Source organism: Aegilops tauschii, chromosome 3 (assembly GCF_002575655.3).
Source record: "Aegilops tauschii subsp. strangulata cultivar AL8/78 chromosome 3, Aet v6.0, whole genome shotgun sequence".
Classification (NCBI taxonomy): Eukaryota; Viridiplantae; Streptophyta; class Magnoliopsida; order Poales; family Poaceae; genus Aegilops; species Aegilops tauschii.
This window is the reverse complement of record NC_053037.3, coordinates 587,695,243-587,711,547: the sequence shown is the minus strand read 5'-3', so window position 1 is coordinate 587,711,547 and position 16,305 is coordinate 587,695,243. Positions and strand designations below refer to the sequence as shown.

The 16,305-nt window shown below is 49.5% G+C and overlaps 2 long non-coding RNA genes across 3 annotated transcripts; both read right to left on the bottom strand.

Annotated features, from left to right (window-relative positions):
• Positions 1-1,674: 1,674 nt before the first annotated feature.
• Positions 1,675-4,979, bottom strand: LOC109775622 (uncharacterized). Of its 2 annotated transcripts, XR_012205687.1 has the most exons (4): positions 4,759-4,979; positions 3,200-4,685; positions 2,650-3,064; positions 1,681-1,917 (listed from the first exon to the last, which is right to left on the bottom strand). It is a non-coding gene; the product is annotated as an uncharacterized lncRNA (long non-coding RNA). The 2 variants fall into 2 exon arrangements; XR_012205686.1 differs by lacking the exon at positions 2,650-3,064 and having other exon boundaries at positions 1,675-1,917.
• A 7,601-nt stretch (positions 4,980-12,580) lies between these two features.
• LOC109732334 (uncharacterized) lies at positions 12,581-15,030 on the bottom strand. Its single transcript, XR_002225377.4, has 3 exons — positions 14,936-15,030; positions 12,899-14,780; positions 12,581-12,811 (listed from the first exon to the last, which is right to left on the bottom strand). It is a non-coding gene; the product is annotated as an uncharacterized lncRNA (long non-coding RNA).
• Between the last annotated feature and the right edge of the window lie 1,275 nt (positions 15,031-16,305).

Sequence of the window (16,305 nt, the reverse complement as noted above, 5' to 3'; positions counted from 1 at the left end):
GAGGACGGCCTCCTCGTATGCCAGCAGGAAAGCTGACGGGTCCGCCGCTCCGTCGTAGCGCGACGGCATCTCCGGCTTGAACTTGGGTGGCCACTGCACTTGTCGCAGGGCGGGGTCCAGGGCTCGGAGCCCCCTGGCCGCGTTGTCGGCGTCTGCTGTCGGAGCCGGGAGCGGGACGCCTGCCATGCGGGCGGTGCGTGGTGGTGATGAAGCGCAGATCGACAGAAGGAAAATCACGGCGCACCCCTACCTGGCGCGCCAAATGTCGGATCACGGGTTCCGGCAAAACCCTTAAGGTTCGAACTCTGGGGTGCGCGCAAAGATCTTTCTTCCTACCGATCTAAGCCCTGGATTCGCTAAGATCTCGCGGACGAACTCGCAACACAAAGGACACGAAGATTTATACTGGTTCGGGCCACCATTGTGATGTAATACCCTACTCCAGTGTGTGGTGGTGGATTGCCTCTTGGGCTGATGATGAACAGTACAAAGGGAAGAACAGCCTCCTGAGGTTGAGGTGTTCTTGTGCTTGTGTGTGGCTAAGGATCGGCTCAGAATCCCTTTTGTGGTGGCTAGTTCTACTTATATAGGCCCTGGTCCTCCTCCCAAACATTGAGCGTGAAGGGAGCCAACAACGGCCAATTCGAAAGGGGACAACTAGTACAGCTTATCCTGACAAAAGCAGTCTTCGCCTGCAAAAGGCTCTGGTCATGACGCTTCCTTGGGCTCCATGGTGACCTCCGTCTTGCTATCCTCATGGTCTTGGTCTCGTTGCACTGATATGGAAACCTTTGCCTGATGCCTCGGTACCCCGTGCCTGCGCTTGCCCCCCTTAGCACCAAAGGGGAAACAAGGACGCCGCACGCGCTGGTGCCCGTCTGGCGCCCGCCTGATCTCGATCGTCATGGCTCACGTCGCGAGAGCCTCGTGAGGTTTGCCTCGCCTTGATCTCTCCGCCCCTCGCGAGCCAACCTGGCGAGGTTGCTCCTGAAGAGGTCTTGTGTCGTCTGCCTCGCGAGGCTTGGCCCCTCGCGAGGGTCTTGAATGCCTTGTTGATGAAGATGGGCCGTACAGGCTTGCTAGCACAGCCACGCCGTGGGCCGCAGGCAGACAAGTCTGGGGAGCCCCGTTCCCAGAACGCCGACAACTGCTGGTTGGTTAATTTGCCTGTTCAGACTTGTTTTACTCAAGGCTTGATAAAAGGTTGTTCACTTGATAAAATCTTCTGAAATTTCGCTTTTAACTGTAGCTGCTGTGTTTCTTGTTTCTTATCGCCTTGTCATGGTACAAATTTCACCAAAAAATACTCGGAAAGACAGTGGGTGTTAGTGACCATGAATTGATGTCGGTGTCTGAAGTTAAGAATAATTTCGTGAGCAAACCATATGATGCAACTTGTTAGTTTTCTAATGTAGCTGCTCGTTAGACGTTAGTTTACACCACATGCCATGATGGTACATAAGCATGATTTTAGGATGACAAGGTACACAGTAAGCAAGCAATAGGAAATACAAAATCATCAAAATAAATAAATTTAGTTTTGAAAGATAACATTACATAATATGACGTGCACACCCGTCATGAGCACCTATTCACCTATTCAGTAGTTCTTGCTTTCTGCGTGTTTTCGCCTCTAGTTTGGCTGCACTTTTCATACCCCCATCTTTTCTAATTACTAGTATAATGCCCGTGCGTTGCCACGGACTTTTGAAATATTTTGGTCATCGCCCCCTACCCGAGTCGCCGCCTCCGCCGCCGGCCAACCCTCTAAATCGTGCCACAATCTCAGGCACATGCGTTGCTACGGGCTTTTGAACTCTTTTTTCTGGTTGCATCCCCTTCCAACGATATCGTCAGGACCCTTGCCAATGGATCTTTTTGGGCGTCCACATAATCCACCTCCATCTCTCTCATAATCTGCAAAATAAACATATACAGAAATACATCTTCTGTATTATCGCATGCAATATACAGTATATGTAAAGAACAATTATTTCTATGCATCCCTTCTAATTCTAAAATTTCGATTAGTTTTCAGTCCACTCGGTTAGTTACGTCTGTGACTTTGTCAATCGACATTTTCAAAAGCATCATCCGAAGCCATCGGGTTTTCTCTCTGATCTACAAGTGAACATATAATAAAAATAAATGGCTTATATACATTGATCAGCTGCTAGATGCAAGCAGGTGATCACTTTTAGTCAGAGTGAGTGTCATCATGCTTTTTATTATAGTGAGTCGTATCCCAAGTTTTAGTACAAATGACTTGTTAGGGTTTGTTATATTTTGGTGACAAGTCATTGCCCGCCCCCTCCTCTTCCCTCCACGGCATCCCAGGCCGATTCCCGGTGCCAAGGTGTGCACTCTATCGTAGCTGAGGGTGACCACCATGATGATGCAACCTGCTGCTCATCACAGCATCGCACCTTCCCCGAGTACGGCGGCCATAACCAGGTCTCAAACTTATATGTCCACCCTTTAATCTAGTTATTTATGTGTCTTTGTGGGTCATCTTTTCAGTGTTAATATGGAAAAGTAAAAGCAAAATCTGTGGTGTGTTTTTGTTGCCATAATATACGCACAAGCAAGCAAGGAAATGGAATCCTATGTAATTTGTATAAGATAAGAAAATTAAGTATCCATACTTACCAGTTATGATAAACTCCAATCAGGCCCTATCATATATTTCTCCAAGTGACAACGTCTTTTTAGCAGCAAAAAGATTTATAACCATGATCAGGCGCTGCTGCAACCACCAATCCTCAAAAGAATGCATTCATGCCCATTACATTACGTATTAGTCCAACATCTAGTTTCACACCAACTGATCTGTTGTAATATGACACTCTTTTAGCCCACTTCTGTTTATCTACTTGAAACAAGGTTACACCATCATCCCTGAGGGAGACCTAGCAAAATGTTTAGACAACCTATTTGGCCAATAACATCACGGATAGCGATCGCTGCTGACTTCACCCGACTAACATGTGTCTTCCTCTTCCTTGCCCTTCTTCAATAACCACATTGCACTCCCTTTATTCTCATCATCCTTGTCACTCATTTTCTTCAGCACTCATGCAAGAAAATAAGCTTCAACCGGAAAGTGGATTATGTGTATATGTTCACGTCCATCTGGTTACTTGAAATATTCAAAATGTAATATGCACATAATAAAAGAGGTAGTGATGTTGCTATTTACCTGCACACGCCACCTACCACTGCTCCGACACATGCCACCATGACCTCGCGTCGCGCCGTCCTCACCAAGATCTCCAACCTCCACGCCACCTGCCGCTGCTCCGCCTCCCTTGGGGCTCCCGTGCTCCCCTCCCTCCGCGCTTGCCGCTGCTCCCCTCCCTTCAGTGGCACCCGTTGCTCCTCCCTTCCCCAATCGACGCATGTTGCTCCTCCCCTTCCTCACACATGAGCCTTCTCTCGTGCCACACGATCTGGCCTCCCTGGCCGCCGATCCAATGAGGAGGGGGCAGAAGAGCTCGCTGCTCAGGCCTGACCACCCGTGCCGCTGGCGCATCAGGATCTAGTTGGGTCAACCTTGAGGAGAGTATCGGGAGGATCTCTCGTGCCATCGACACATGAAAATGCTTCGAGTCCCTTTTAACACCCCCTGTAATTTTTGGTAGCTGATTGGTTAGTTGATTCACATACTAACCAAATATATGAATGTAAATATTTAATTTCGTATTGATTTAAATATTTATATTTCAAACAACAGATAATTTCCAGAATTAGATCGGTTCGGACAAAATCTACTTTGATCACATGGCTAAACGTTTCATATTTTATATTTATATCCCTTGACAAAGTACAAAAATTGATTTGAATGTAACATATGTATGACTAATGTCTTGGATATAAATGATCGCCCAGTTCACATTTTTTTACAAAAATTACAGAAATTGTAATATGGACATATATCTTGTCCCCTTTGTTTGGAGAATAGAACTACATTTTGTAGTTTAAATATATGACTAATGTCTTAGATCTAAAATGACCACCCAGTTCACATATGTTAAAAATAATACAAAAATTTCAGTTCAGCAATATATCTTCTCACAACCGGTTGTAAAAGAGGAGAAAGCATTTGGTACTTAAAAAATAATAGCTTGCTCTTGCTTGGACATGTTTCATTGGTATATGTAAGAGATTTATTCCCTCCAAATGGAGGGTGTTTTTCTTGATAGAACAGTACAATATAGTATAGTGGCGTCAGGGCATCTTCAATGGGCGGCGCTTATTCAGGCGCTTGAGCAAAGGAGAAAATGGGATCTTAAGCGTAGCGTCCCCGTCTGTCCAACGCTAGTAGAGGTCTATAGACGCTTAGTGATTAAAAAAATAAACGCAAAAGAGCTGGAGCGTTCGGCGCCAGACCTGGCATCGGCGCCAGGCCAAATCCTGGTCACGGGCGGGAACCAGGCAAAATAGCCAGGAAATCAACCCTGTCGCCCGAGCTAAGCGGCCGCGTTGTACATGCCCTAGTACGCGTGATTTCATTTTAAGTTCACACATTTGGTAGAACCAGGAGTTTATTATTTCTTTTACCTTATATTGAACATGGGACGCAACAGGACCTCCTCAACATTTTCCTAGTTAGCACTATGACACGACAATTCTCTCCAAACATGCAGGCCCCACCCAAAAATTTCTCCTATCAGCCTGTGAAAGCGCTGCAAGATCATGGGTTGGTTTGTTACATCCTCTATTCACTTTCTCAAAAATTCCAAAGGCAAGGTAGCTGACCTGATTTCTCTGTACACTGCATGTTTCCCGCATGGATCCTGGTCACAGTTAATTTTGGTGATTACGCAGAACAGTCAGATCCAAACAATATAACAAGTACCAGCGATGTGTAAAAACCTAGATCTATGGACAAAGAGAGGATGTAGCATCAATCATAATGTCTCTGATCACATCAGCATGAACCACATTATCTGGAAAACTAAAAATAAATAAAATTCAAACCTTGTCTCTGATCACATCAGCATGATGCCATCAGGTTCTATGCCAAGATCGAGGTAGTAGAGCTCCCTCAATCTCTCTTGCCAAGCCCTCCCTTTGACCATCAATAGAACAGTCGCTCTCGCTTGCCCTGCTTTTGAAATCTCCTTCTGCACCGCTGCAGATCAGTTGGCAGCATAGGCCGAGCTCTCCCATCTATCATCACGTTGAGCGCATCTATGCTTACTTCCCTTGTATCATCACAACGGATGCTATAAATTTGCTTGTGTCCTTGTCATAAATCTGCGTTCTGCACAATATGAAAAAGAAAGAAAGTCTGTTAATACAACATAATGATAGATCCAAGGAAACATGTACTACGCCGAAACTGGCCATGATAGTACGGATGTCATGTGGATGGACGTAATTGTGCAGGAATAACCGGACGAGTACTCGGATATCGACAACCCACCGGAGAGATCAGTGCACCCTACTTCAAACGTAGTTTCCTGGTGTCGCCACGGTGGTTGATGTTGCAGCAGTACCTGAGTCTTACCTCGAACTCCAAAGAACATGGCGCCGCCGACAACGCCCCAGGATGCAGGGAGAGCACGGAGACCGCTCGGCCAAACGCATTCAACGCCACGTTCAGCAGGAACAGGTACTGCCGGCATTGGGCACGGGCCGAGAAGACGTCACTACCAGAAAAACTTCGTTTGCCGACGGCCAAATCTATGCCGACGGCACCCGTCGGCATAAATGCCACTATGCCGACGGCCAAGGGCAGGCCATAGGCGTAGAAAAGCCGTCGGCATAAATACATATATGCCGACGGGGCCGTCGGCATATACGAGGCCGTCGGGACCGCTCGAGGTACGCCTACGGGGCCCGTCGGCATAAGAGCGGCCGTCGGCATAGCCCTTGCCGTCAGCGCTGACCGTTTGACGACGTTGAGCCTACGCCGACGGGTGGTAACGGCGGCCGTCGGCATACCCGTGCCAGCCCTATAGCCGTCGGCATAAACCTGGCCCATACCCCTCTGCCACGTCATCGATCCGTGTGCTATGCCACGTCATCGATCCGTGGGACTGCACCTCCGTGTGTGCACAGATATGCCGACGGCCTAGCCGTCGGCATACATTTTTTTAGTTTTATTTTAAATTTCGCTTTATACAACCTATGGCAAATATATGCCTACGGTATAGCCGTCGGCATAGGCCCCTCTGCCACGTCATCGATCCGTGCGCCATGCCACGTCATCGATCCGTGGGACTGCACCTCCGTGTGTGCACAGGTATGCCGACGGCCTCGCCGTCGGCATACAATTTTTTTATTTTTACTTTATTTTCTCATTTTTACTTTATTTTAGTTTTTGTTTTTGCATAAGATAATTATGTCTTATCTAAAAAAACATACCCTGATTGTATATCGATTGCCCCCCGTTACGAACGTCGCTATCGCCGTGTCACAAATGGGGGAAACGGTCGACACGGAGGGAATTCTAGTTGGTAGGGGGATTCGGGGTGTAGCTATGTCACCAAAACATCGCACGGGTCCCGATGCATATGTGAAAGTGTTCAGGCATGCGTAGACGCCCGTCTTGGGGCTCCGCGGTGTGCCCCCCTGCACGCAAGGCAGTGCCGCCGTCACTTGGATGGGGGCACACCCCGGAGACGCGTGCCGCCTCTTCGGACATGCCACCACACCACCCCGCATGTATGAGGGCCCGGTGCGACGCTCGGGTGGCATTGCTACCCCCCAGGGCCCCCGTCCCGCCTAACCCTGTAGCGACCACGGGATCTAGCCCTTTGACTTTGCACGGACGGGCTTTGAGCAGTGGACCTATCCACCCGGTTGTGGTAGGTCAGTCCATAAGAACACTTTGGAGCAACATCCGGGCCAGACCCACGGCAAGATCCCCTCCGTGTAGACCCGACGCGTCCGTTTCCCCCTCCAGGTGCCGGCGGCGGCGCCGTCCGTGAGGGGGGGCACACCCCGGAGACGCGTGCCGCCTCTTGGGACATGCCACCACACCACCCCGCATGTATGAGGGCCCGGTGCGACGCTCGGGTGGCATTGCTACCCCCCAGGGCCCCCGTCCCGCCTAACCCTGTAGTGTTTGACCACGGGATCTAGCCCTTTGACTTTGCACGGACGGGCTTTGAGCAGTGGACCTATCCACCCAGTTGTGTTAGGTCAGTCCATAAGAACACTTTGGAGCAACATCCGGGCCAGACCCACGGCAAGATCCCCTCCGTGTAGACCCGACGCGCCCGTTTCCCCCCTCCAAGTGCCGGCGGTGGCGCCGTCCGTGAGGGGGGGCACACCCCGGAGACGCGTGCCGCCTCTTGGGACATGCCACCACACCACCCCGCATGTATGAGGGCCCGGTGCGACGCTCGGGTGGCATTGCTACCCCCCAGGGCCCCCGTCCCGCCTAACCCTGTAGCGTTTGACCACGGGATCTAGCCCTTTGACTTTGCACGGACGGGCTTTGAGCAGTGGACCTATCCACCCGGTTGTGGTAGGTCAGTCCATAAGAGGCTTAATTACCGAAAGGGTTATCTGTAAGATAAACAGGCAACTAGTCAAAGGTCCTGAGAGACAGAACAAGCATCTCCGACGGAAATGTGGAGACAAAGCTAAGATTGAAGCTTCCATAGCTGAGGCAGTTTTCCTAGAGGAGGTGTCAGACCTCAGGACATCATACTATCCAGACCACGTTCCCCATCTGCATAACAAGGTGCCTCGATACAATATAGAAGAGCCGAATTATCAACCCAAGCTCTATCTATTCAACGCGCAAGGTGGGAGGGCTGGGGCCTCGAAACCTTATAACATGCCACGACAAGAGTGGGAGGACCTCATGTTCTATATCTTGCACAACATCAGGGAAGTTGAGGAAGTGTGGATGAGGTAATACCACTACACCATTCCTTTATGTCTTCCACATCATCATGTTTTATGTTCACTTAGTCCCGGTTTAACACCGGTTTTCTTTTTTTTAGTGATTTCGTTCAAGAGGAATGGACGGGAATGAATCCTCCTACTGAGGCGGAGGCACTTACTCTTCTCCGTCATGGAAACCCTGGACGTAAAAAATTTGTTGCTTGGTTCATGGAGAAAGTAATTGTCCACACTCCCCTATTAAATACCTAGTTCAACATTTATTAGTTAACTAATGCACGCAACAATTTCAATTATACTTGTAGGGAAAAGATCCGAACATATCTATGGATGATGAATTGAGATGGGTTTCCATGGGTTTTGACCCTGCCGTCATGACATGTAAAAAGTATGATGTGAATGGGTATCGCTTCCATACAGAGGATCACCAGAACAGCCGGCCTGATCCCAAAACTATAAATACCGGAGTGTACACCCCCGGTCAAAATTCAGTAGACTACTACGGAAGGGTACAAAATAGATACGAGATTAAATTCCACCAGGGGCGCGAGACCCTAAGTCTGCCTGTGTTCAAATGTCGATGGTTCGATCCGCGGGAGGGTGTAAAACATACGCCTTCCATTGGTTTGGTCGAAGTTAAACCATCAACCGTCTATGCCGGAGCCGATCTCTTCATTGCGGCTACCCAAGCTACACAAGTATATTATCTGCCTTACCCATGCCAGAAAGAGTACCTAAAGGGTTGGGAAGTTGTGTTCAATGTGTCGCCACATGGTAAGCTATCGAACCCGAATGAAGACGATTACTACAACATTAGCCCCATGACATACGAGGGAGTGTTCTATCAAGAGCAACCTGATGATGATGATGTGGTTAGAAACGATGACGCTAGACCATTGGGTGATGATGATGTGGATCCAAACGACGACGAAGCACGGAATGATGGTGAGACCATTGTCAATGAAAATGACATTCTTATGCTAGAAAAGTTAAACTTAGACGCTGACGACGAGGAAGAGCCTCCACCTCCGTCAGACAACGAAGATGATATGATTGATAGTGATGATGAGACGGACCGAGAAAGAGGTTACAACAGTGATGATTCATATGGTTTCTAGCAGATGTACGTGTCAAGTCTTTTTTTCTATAGTTTAGGAATATGCCTTTTATGCCTTTTTATTAATGTGTTTATTTTCATGCCTTTTCCTTCATTTCATTAATTCACTAATTGCTTATTCTCTTTTCAATGCAGGTTCGTGGAACATGGGCAAGGGGAAGGCCGACGGCGTGGGTTTCCTACGCAAGGTCGTTGGCCTGCCTAGTCGGAGTGGTCGAGCACGTAATCCTCCCCCCCCCCCCGGCTACTTGATGATGACTCCTCACAGGGAGGTCGAGGGAGAGGTGCCCCTAGAGGAGGAGGGGGCGGGGGGAGAGCCCCTAGAGGGCGAGGTGGGGGAGAGCCACTACAGGGGGTCGCGACCAGAAAGAGCGCACCCTCACCGACTTAGGGGTGTTGTCTTCGAGGCCATCCTCTAGTGAGGTACCCTCCTCTAGTGAGGTACCCTCCTCTGGTGAGGAGGAGGAGGACGACGAGGCAGGCGAGGAGGAGGAGGTTCGAGATGGGGCCGAGGAGGAGGTGGAGGAGGAGGACGAGGAGGAGGAGGATGAGGAGGAGGTTGGAGAGGGGAAGGCAGGCGAGGAGGAGGGTGGTGGCGGGGATGATGGTGCTGGCGGGGAGGGGGTTGACAACAAGGGGTGGCTGCGTGGTAACGCAAAGCTACCAAAGCAGGTTCCTGCTACTGAGGAGCAGAAGTGGCTCATTGAGCCCACGGGGAAAGAGTAAGTGCCACTTTATAATAATTTCATTATTTTGCTTGTCACATGCTCATTCCGGTAGTTATTTATTTTGCTTGTCACATGCTAATAGTTCATTCTTTTGCAGCAACTGGATATATTCTAAAGGGGCCCGTATTCCCAACGGCCTCATCACCGTCCTGCTGAAGTTACACTGGACGGGGTTGTACTGTCCGGATCCAGTCAGGCACCCGGACCATCGGGTCTTGGCCACGAGCTGGGAGCACTGGGAAGCGGCCCTCCACGCGGAGCATGGGACCCATGCCAAGGCCGTGATCACCACTTTCTGGGTGAGTTCTCTTCAGAAGCACAAGTCCATTCTAGTTTCATGAATGATTTAACTCATGGCTTCTTCCATTCTTGTTTCGTGCATGATTGTAGAAATTCTATCGAGTTCTCCCGGAGCACAGGGGCAGAGCGGACCAGATCGTGCTACGCCAATGCAAGAAGAAGGCCTGCCAGATGCAGTACGAGGTGCGCTATGTGGCCATCTCGACATACTACCACGACTATCTTGGTGTGAAGATGACCAAGGAAGAAGCGCGGAGGATGGCCATTACCTTGGAGAGGGACGAGTTCTTGGCGGTAAGTATAAAAGATTTTTCATTATGCTTTCATTACCTTGTGGTACATTTCACCGTTTCGTGTTGACATGTATTATGTAGGTGTGTCCAAATTGGTGTTATGGAAAAGACGAGTCCTGGGCGGCATTGGTGGATCTTTGGTGTGATGAGGCTGGAGCCTGGGCGGCTATGAGAGTCAAAAACAAGGCTAACCGAGGGAAGGAGGGAGTACATGCTCAGGGAAACCGAAACCACTATCTCCACAAGGCAGTTAATGTATGACTAGCTAACCCCATTAAACATTCTTCTTCTTCTATTTACCATCACTTTCTTATGTATGACTAACCTCTGTTTGGTGGTGCAGGAGGAGAAACTGAAGCGGCCGCTCTCACACATGCAGGCGTGGGAGATCGCCCATACGTGGAAGGACCCCAAGCCTGGCGAGCCCAAGTACTACGGCAAGAAGACCGCGGGGAGGAAGAAGGCCTACTCCGAAGGGTATCTGGCATTACATCCTGACACACCTGACCCATTGCGGCGGATCTGGACGAAAGGGTGGTGGTGGGCATGGGGCCGAAGGAGCACGGTCGGGAGGCGGTTCTCGATGCTGTGATCGCTCCGTCTATCTCCTACACACAGCTCCGTCGGATCGACCCGACCCTGAGCCAGCGCACGCGCACGCGCATGAGCAGTGCACCGTCACTGTCCCTCTTTCAGGAGCAGCAAACTGTAAGTATTTTCCCTTTTATCTTCATTGTTCCCTTTATTTTCTGCATTTAGTAGTTTTATGAGTCTCATCATGTCATATTGTAGGCCTAATGGAGTACACACGCCAGGAGACCATGGCGTGGCACGACCGCCTTCATGCATACCATCAGCAGAGGGATCGCGAGATGCAGCATGCTTTTCAGGAAATGGCGGCCGGCAGGTGTCCTCAATGGCCATCAGCAGAGGGTCCTCCAGCACAACCAGTGCTGCTGACCTTTGAGGAGTTTGTGGCACAGAACGCTGGCCCCTCGCCAGTTAGTTCATCCCCAATCAATTCACCCAAAGCATGTCATGCCTTTCAACACAGTCTTATATCCCGTTAATATATCTTTTCAACATCCAGGGAACATGTGCATCTACCGTTGGCGGTGGTCTTCGCAACACTCCCGAGAAACGGAGCCCGACCACTCCGATCCACGGAGACGGAGACGGAGGCGGTCTTGGCGGTAGCGCTGCCGCTAGCAGTGATGACCTGGGCTTCGGCGGTCTTGGCGGTGACGACCTCCGCGGTGCTCGACGTCCTGGCGCTTAAGCCTTTCTAGATGCTATGATACTTGCTTGTTCTCGATGCTATGATACTTGTATGCTTGTGATGATACTTATCTTATTGTTGTTTGTGAGATTCTTATATGCTTTGTGGTGATGATACTTATATGTGTGATGCTTTGCGATGCTTCTTAGCGATGCCAATTTGTTGTGTGATGTTGTGTATATGCTGTTTGTTCTATATGCTCTTTGTTATATATTCAAATGAATTGCGCTGAAAAGAAACAGAAAAAAAAACTGGACAGAATCTATGCCGACGGCCTGGCCGTCGGCATAGGCCTGGCGTGAGCTCCCAGTGGACGACACGTGGAAACTATGCCGACGGCTAGGCCGTCGGCATAGGCCTGGCGTGAGCTCCCAGTGGCCGACACGTGGCACGTCTATGCCGACGGCCAGGCCGTCGGCATAGACCTGCCCCAGGAGCGCCCAGTATCTGACACGTGGCGTGTCTATGCCGACGGCCTAGCCGTCGACATAATTTCAAACTAAGCCGACGGCCTAGCCGTCGGCATAGACACGCCCATGCTGAACGGCGTCTCGCCACGTGGCGAGAAACCATTGGGCAGCACTTGACGGCGGCCGCCGTTAGGCGATGACGTTGCCGACGGCCAAGGCCGTCGGCATAGATGTACGGCCATCGTCGGCATAGGGTGTATGCCGACGGCTTTTCTATGCCGACGGTCATCCTGGCTACGCCGACGGATATGTTGCCGACGGCCCTATGCCGACGGGGGCCGACGGCCCTATGCCGACGGGGGCCGTCGGCATAGGCCTGACCCGACGGCTAGTCATGGCTATGCCGACGGCCAGGGCCGTCGGCATAGGGTGCGATTCCGGTAGTGCGTTGAAGCCGTCACAGAGCTGGACCTCGACGCACGCCCAGGCCCAAGCTCGGTCATGCACGGCCACCCGTGCGTGTCGGCAAAGTGGTCCAGGAGTGCCGCCGTGGAGCTAGCGGAACCGCAGTCTGCCTGCGGGCAATAGCACGGCGTCGTGAGGGCATGCCTTGAGGTGGTCGGGGTGGTCATAGTAGGCCGGCGTGGCAGTGCAGCCGTGGGCGGCGTTGGCGCACGGCACCCGGATGGACTCTGTTAGCCTCTCCAGTGCGATGTTCCAGCGATAGCCGCCGGTCAACCGGATGTGACACACACACGGCACCTCCTTGCTGCCACCATCTTGTCGCGGCACCGCGAGGATATGGTATGACCGACGCCACACTGCACCCGAGCAGAAATGATGTTCAAGTGTTATTGGTACACAAACTTGTAATGGATCGGCCTAGGATGGACGACGAGCGTACGCACCTGGAAGACTGGTGGCTTGAGAGGGAGGTAGCAGATGCCGCAGTTGAGGGTATCGTCGCCATCCACTATCATGTTTGCGAGCGCCATGCGCTTCGCCGCCGGCTCCATCGTACCTGGAACCCGAGATTGCCGTCGTTGTTCTTGTTCTTCTTCTCTTGTTTTTTCCTATGGAAATACTAACATCGTCTCCTCCCTCGTCGGAGGTCTAGGGCCAACACCTTGAATCCACGGGCGCTCCTCGTGATGCCACAAACCCTCGCCGCCGACTGCCTCACACGAATGGCCGTCCCATCCCGCATCCTGACCTTGTACCGCACTGCCGACACCAGCACCACCGATCACCGTTCCAGGCCCCATCGCTGCCATCACAAATTAAATAGGTACATAAATGCTTTCATCGTGAGGTTTATTTGTCATGATAGGTATATGCACGTGTGTTGCACCGGAAGTTGATTTTTTTAAGCAACAGGGGAACATATGGGCACACATCATGATGCAAATCAAATAACAAAAAGGAGATTATGTTTTGGTTATGAACCATAGAACTTCTGACAACTTTGTCCTGAGATATACTAAAGCCAAAGAATATCATAGAGGGAAATCAAATTATCTGAACGACATGATGTTATTTCACAAAATAAGTTAAATTTACATTTAAATTTTAAAATTACCAATTGGTCATCTTTACATGTAAATAAAAAGGTGGGAGTCAATATTACAATACGCTTACCAAAAATGTTCCTCTACAAAAAACTATCATGAAGAATCACCTGCCAAGAATAAAAACTGAGAGCAAGTCTGCAAAATAACAAATTGTTAACAATACATTCAGTAATATAAATCTCACTGTTCTTGCACACCCTTCAGAGCATACCAATTTTTCCCTTCAGACTATACTCTCGTCTATGAACAAAAAAGAAAACCATAGAAACTAAGTTCAAGTCTGCAGAATAACACAAAGAATCACTAACAGTTCAGTACCATGTGAATGGAGACATACCATACCATCCTTTTTACCTTCTGACTGCACTTCTATTTGTGAGAATTCCAGTAAGTAGATGGCAATTTAGCAAAATACAACCATTGGAATATGGGAAGCCGTATAAACTGAATTATGTAGATAATATCACATGTGCATTATTGGCCTCTAAGATGGAACAAAACTGAATACTACCCAAAACAACACACAAATCTGGCTAACAATTTTAAAATTTCATATCTCTCCTATAATACCTAATAAATTCAAGTTGTATACACCTTTTTCAATTGCACAAAAATTTAATTCAGTTTCTAAAGTCTGCAATACCCCCATAATTCTAAACAGTCTGCAATACCCCCATTACTAACTCTAGTTCAGCAAATCCCTGAGGAAGAGTCATTGGTGAGGATGGGCTAACTCCGCTATATACCATAACTATTCTCAACTACCATGTCCAGAAAAAGTATTGTCAATTTGAGAGGATACCGAAATTGAGTTACAAATAGAAATAACAAAAGTAAAATGTCAAGCATAAGTAGTCTATTCAGAGGAATCATTCCCAAAAGAAATTCTGAGCTGAACACCAGAGCACAGCGAGTTGTGACAACTCACATCCCAAATGATAGCAGATTTATTTAAACTGCCAGTAGCATCACAGTACAGACGTTAAAACCAGTAGCATTATAGGAACACTGTACAGTCAGTTCCTGCATGCATACCTGCCGGTAACCTTGGTACCATCACCGCTCACACTCCTTTGTGTGTCCTTCATCGTCATCTTTCCTTCGTCAAACAAATCCAGCAAACGCACACAATCGAATCACCTAATGCTTCGGCAACTCCAACAGTACGTTGTTGCTCCAAGCAATCAGTGAACACCACGGAGAGGGGCGTACTTGGATCCTAAACTCCAAGCAAACAATTAATTAAGATCCCTTGCACACACACACACACACCGAGAGAGAGAGAAAGAGAGAGAGAGAGAGAGAGAGAGAGAGAGAGAGAGAGAGAGAGAGAGAGATCAGGGTATCCCAGGGTGAGGGATGAGAGGAGCTGACCTACGGAGCGCGGCGCCAGCAGGTTTGGTGATCGCGAGCAGGCGGCCTCCATCCGCGGCAGCGTGCGTGGGCGAGCAGGGGATCGGCGTTGTTTTCCGAAGGGGATCGGCGGCGGCGACGATCCAGAACTGACGACGAGGGCGAGATCCGGTGGGGTCTTCTCGAGTCGTCCGCCAGCTGCGAGATCCGACGGGGCCGATGGGGTAGGGGTGGTTCGGGCGTGCGATCGGGCGGCGGCGGAGATCGATCTGCTGTGTCGGGCGGCGGCGGAGATCGATCTGCTGTGTCGGGCGGCGGCGGAGATCGATCAGCTGTGTGAACGAGGGATCGATCCCAGGGGTTTTGTTTGCACCGGTTTTTTTCGATCGAGTAAGGCAGAGGTGGTGCGATGACGAAAAAAAAACGGTGATGGGAGTATGACGAAAATAAACCAGCGAAAATTAACCGCGCGGACTATTCACCAAGTCGTCCATTAGGAGTAGAGATTTTCACAACCCAATTTGCCTATTTTATTTATTCATTGGAAAACTTGAAGAATGGAAATTTTGTGGTGCGATAATAGCATATTGTGTTGATGTTGTCAAATTTCTTCCCACCAACCGTGCCCTCCTCCAGTTGATTGTATGCACAAGCGTGCCACCCCATGACGGTAGGAAACGAGCACAACTGCACCATTGTTTAAATCATCTCGTCAGAGCTTCATCAGTTTATAATGGCATATGTTTGTCCACAAGCGCATCACCGGCCCCGGTGCGCCAAATATATTTTGTAACCACCCTTATCCTTTCAATCAACCATCACGAGGAAATAGTCTGAGAAGTTCGCAGCCACATTGTCGTTGTGGAGTCTATATCAACCACCATTCTTAAAATTAGCTACGTGTGATCAACTTGGTCCACCACCTACGCAAGGAGGTGCGTGGTGCGGAAGTTGATTAATCCAACCAAACGTGCCTGCTTGTCTCTAGATAATACAAACTAAGATGTCTAACTAAACTAATGCATCTGCTCAAAGGCATCAATCGCATCGGCGCAAGCGTTCAGAGGTCAGACGACCATTGGCAAGCACCAAAGGACGGGGCCATACGCTTAGAAACACCTACATGGCCGGGTATTAATTACTAGAGTGTTGCAACGCGTTCGCAAAGTCAGCACACGGAGATTGGTGCCGCAATGTAATTTGACTCTGGCATGACAGTCCAAGCGGCATCTCTAGGCCATTTTGGCTGGCCTCAGGATCGGATCTGATTCCTTGATAGGAAAGCTAGACTGGCACTGTTAGCTAGTATTACCTCCGTTCGGGTTTATTAGACCCCATTGTATTTTTGTCCAACTTTGACCATATATTTGACTAAAAATGTATAAAATATA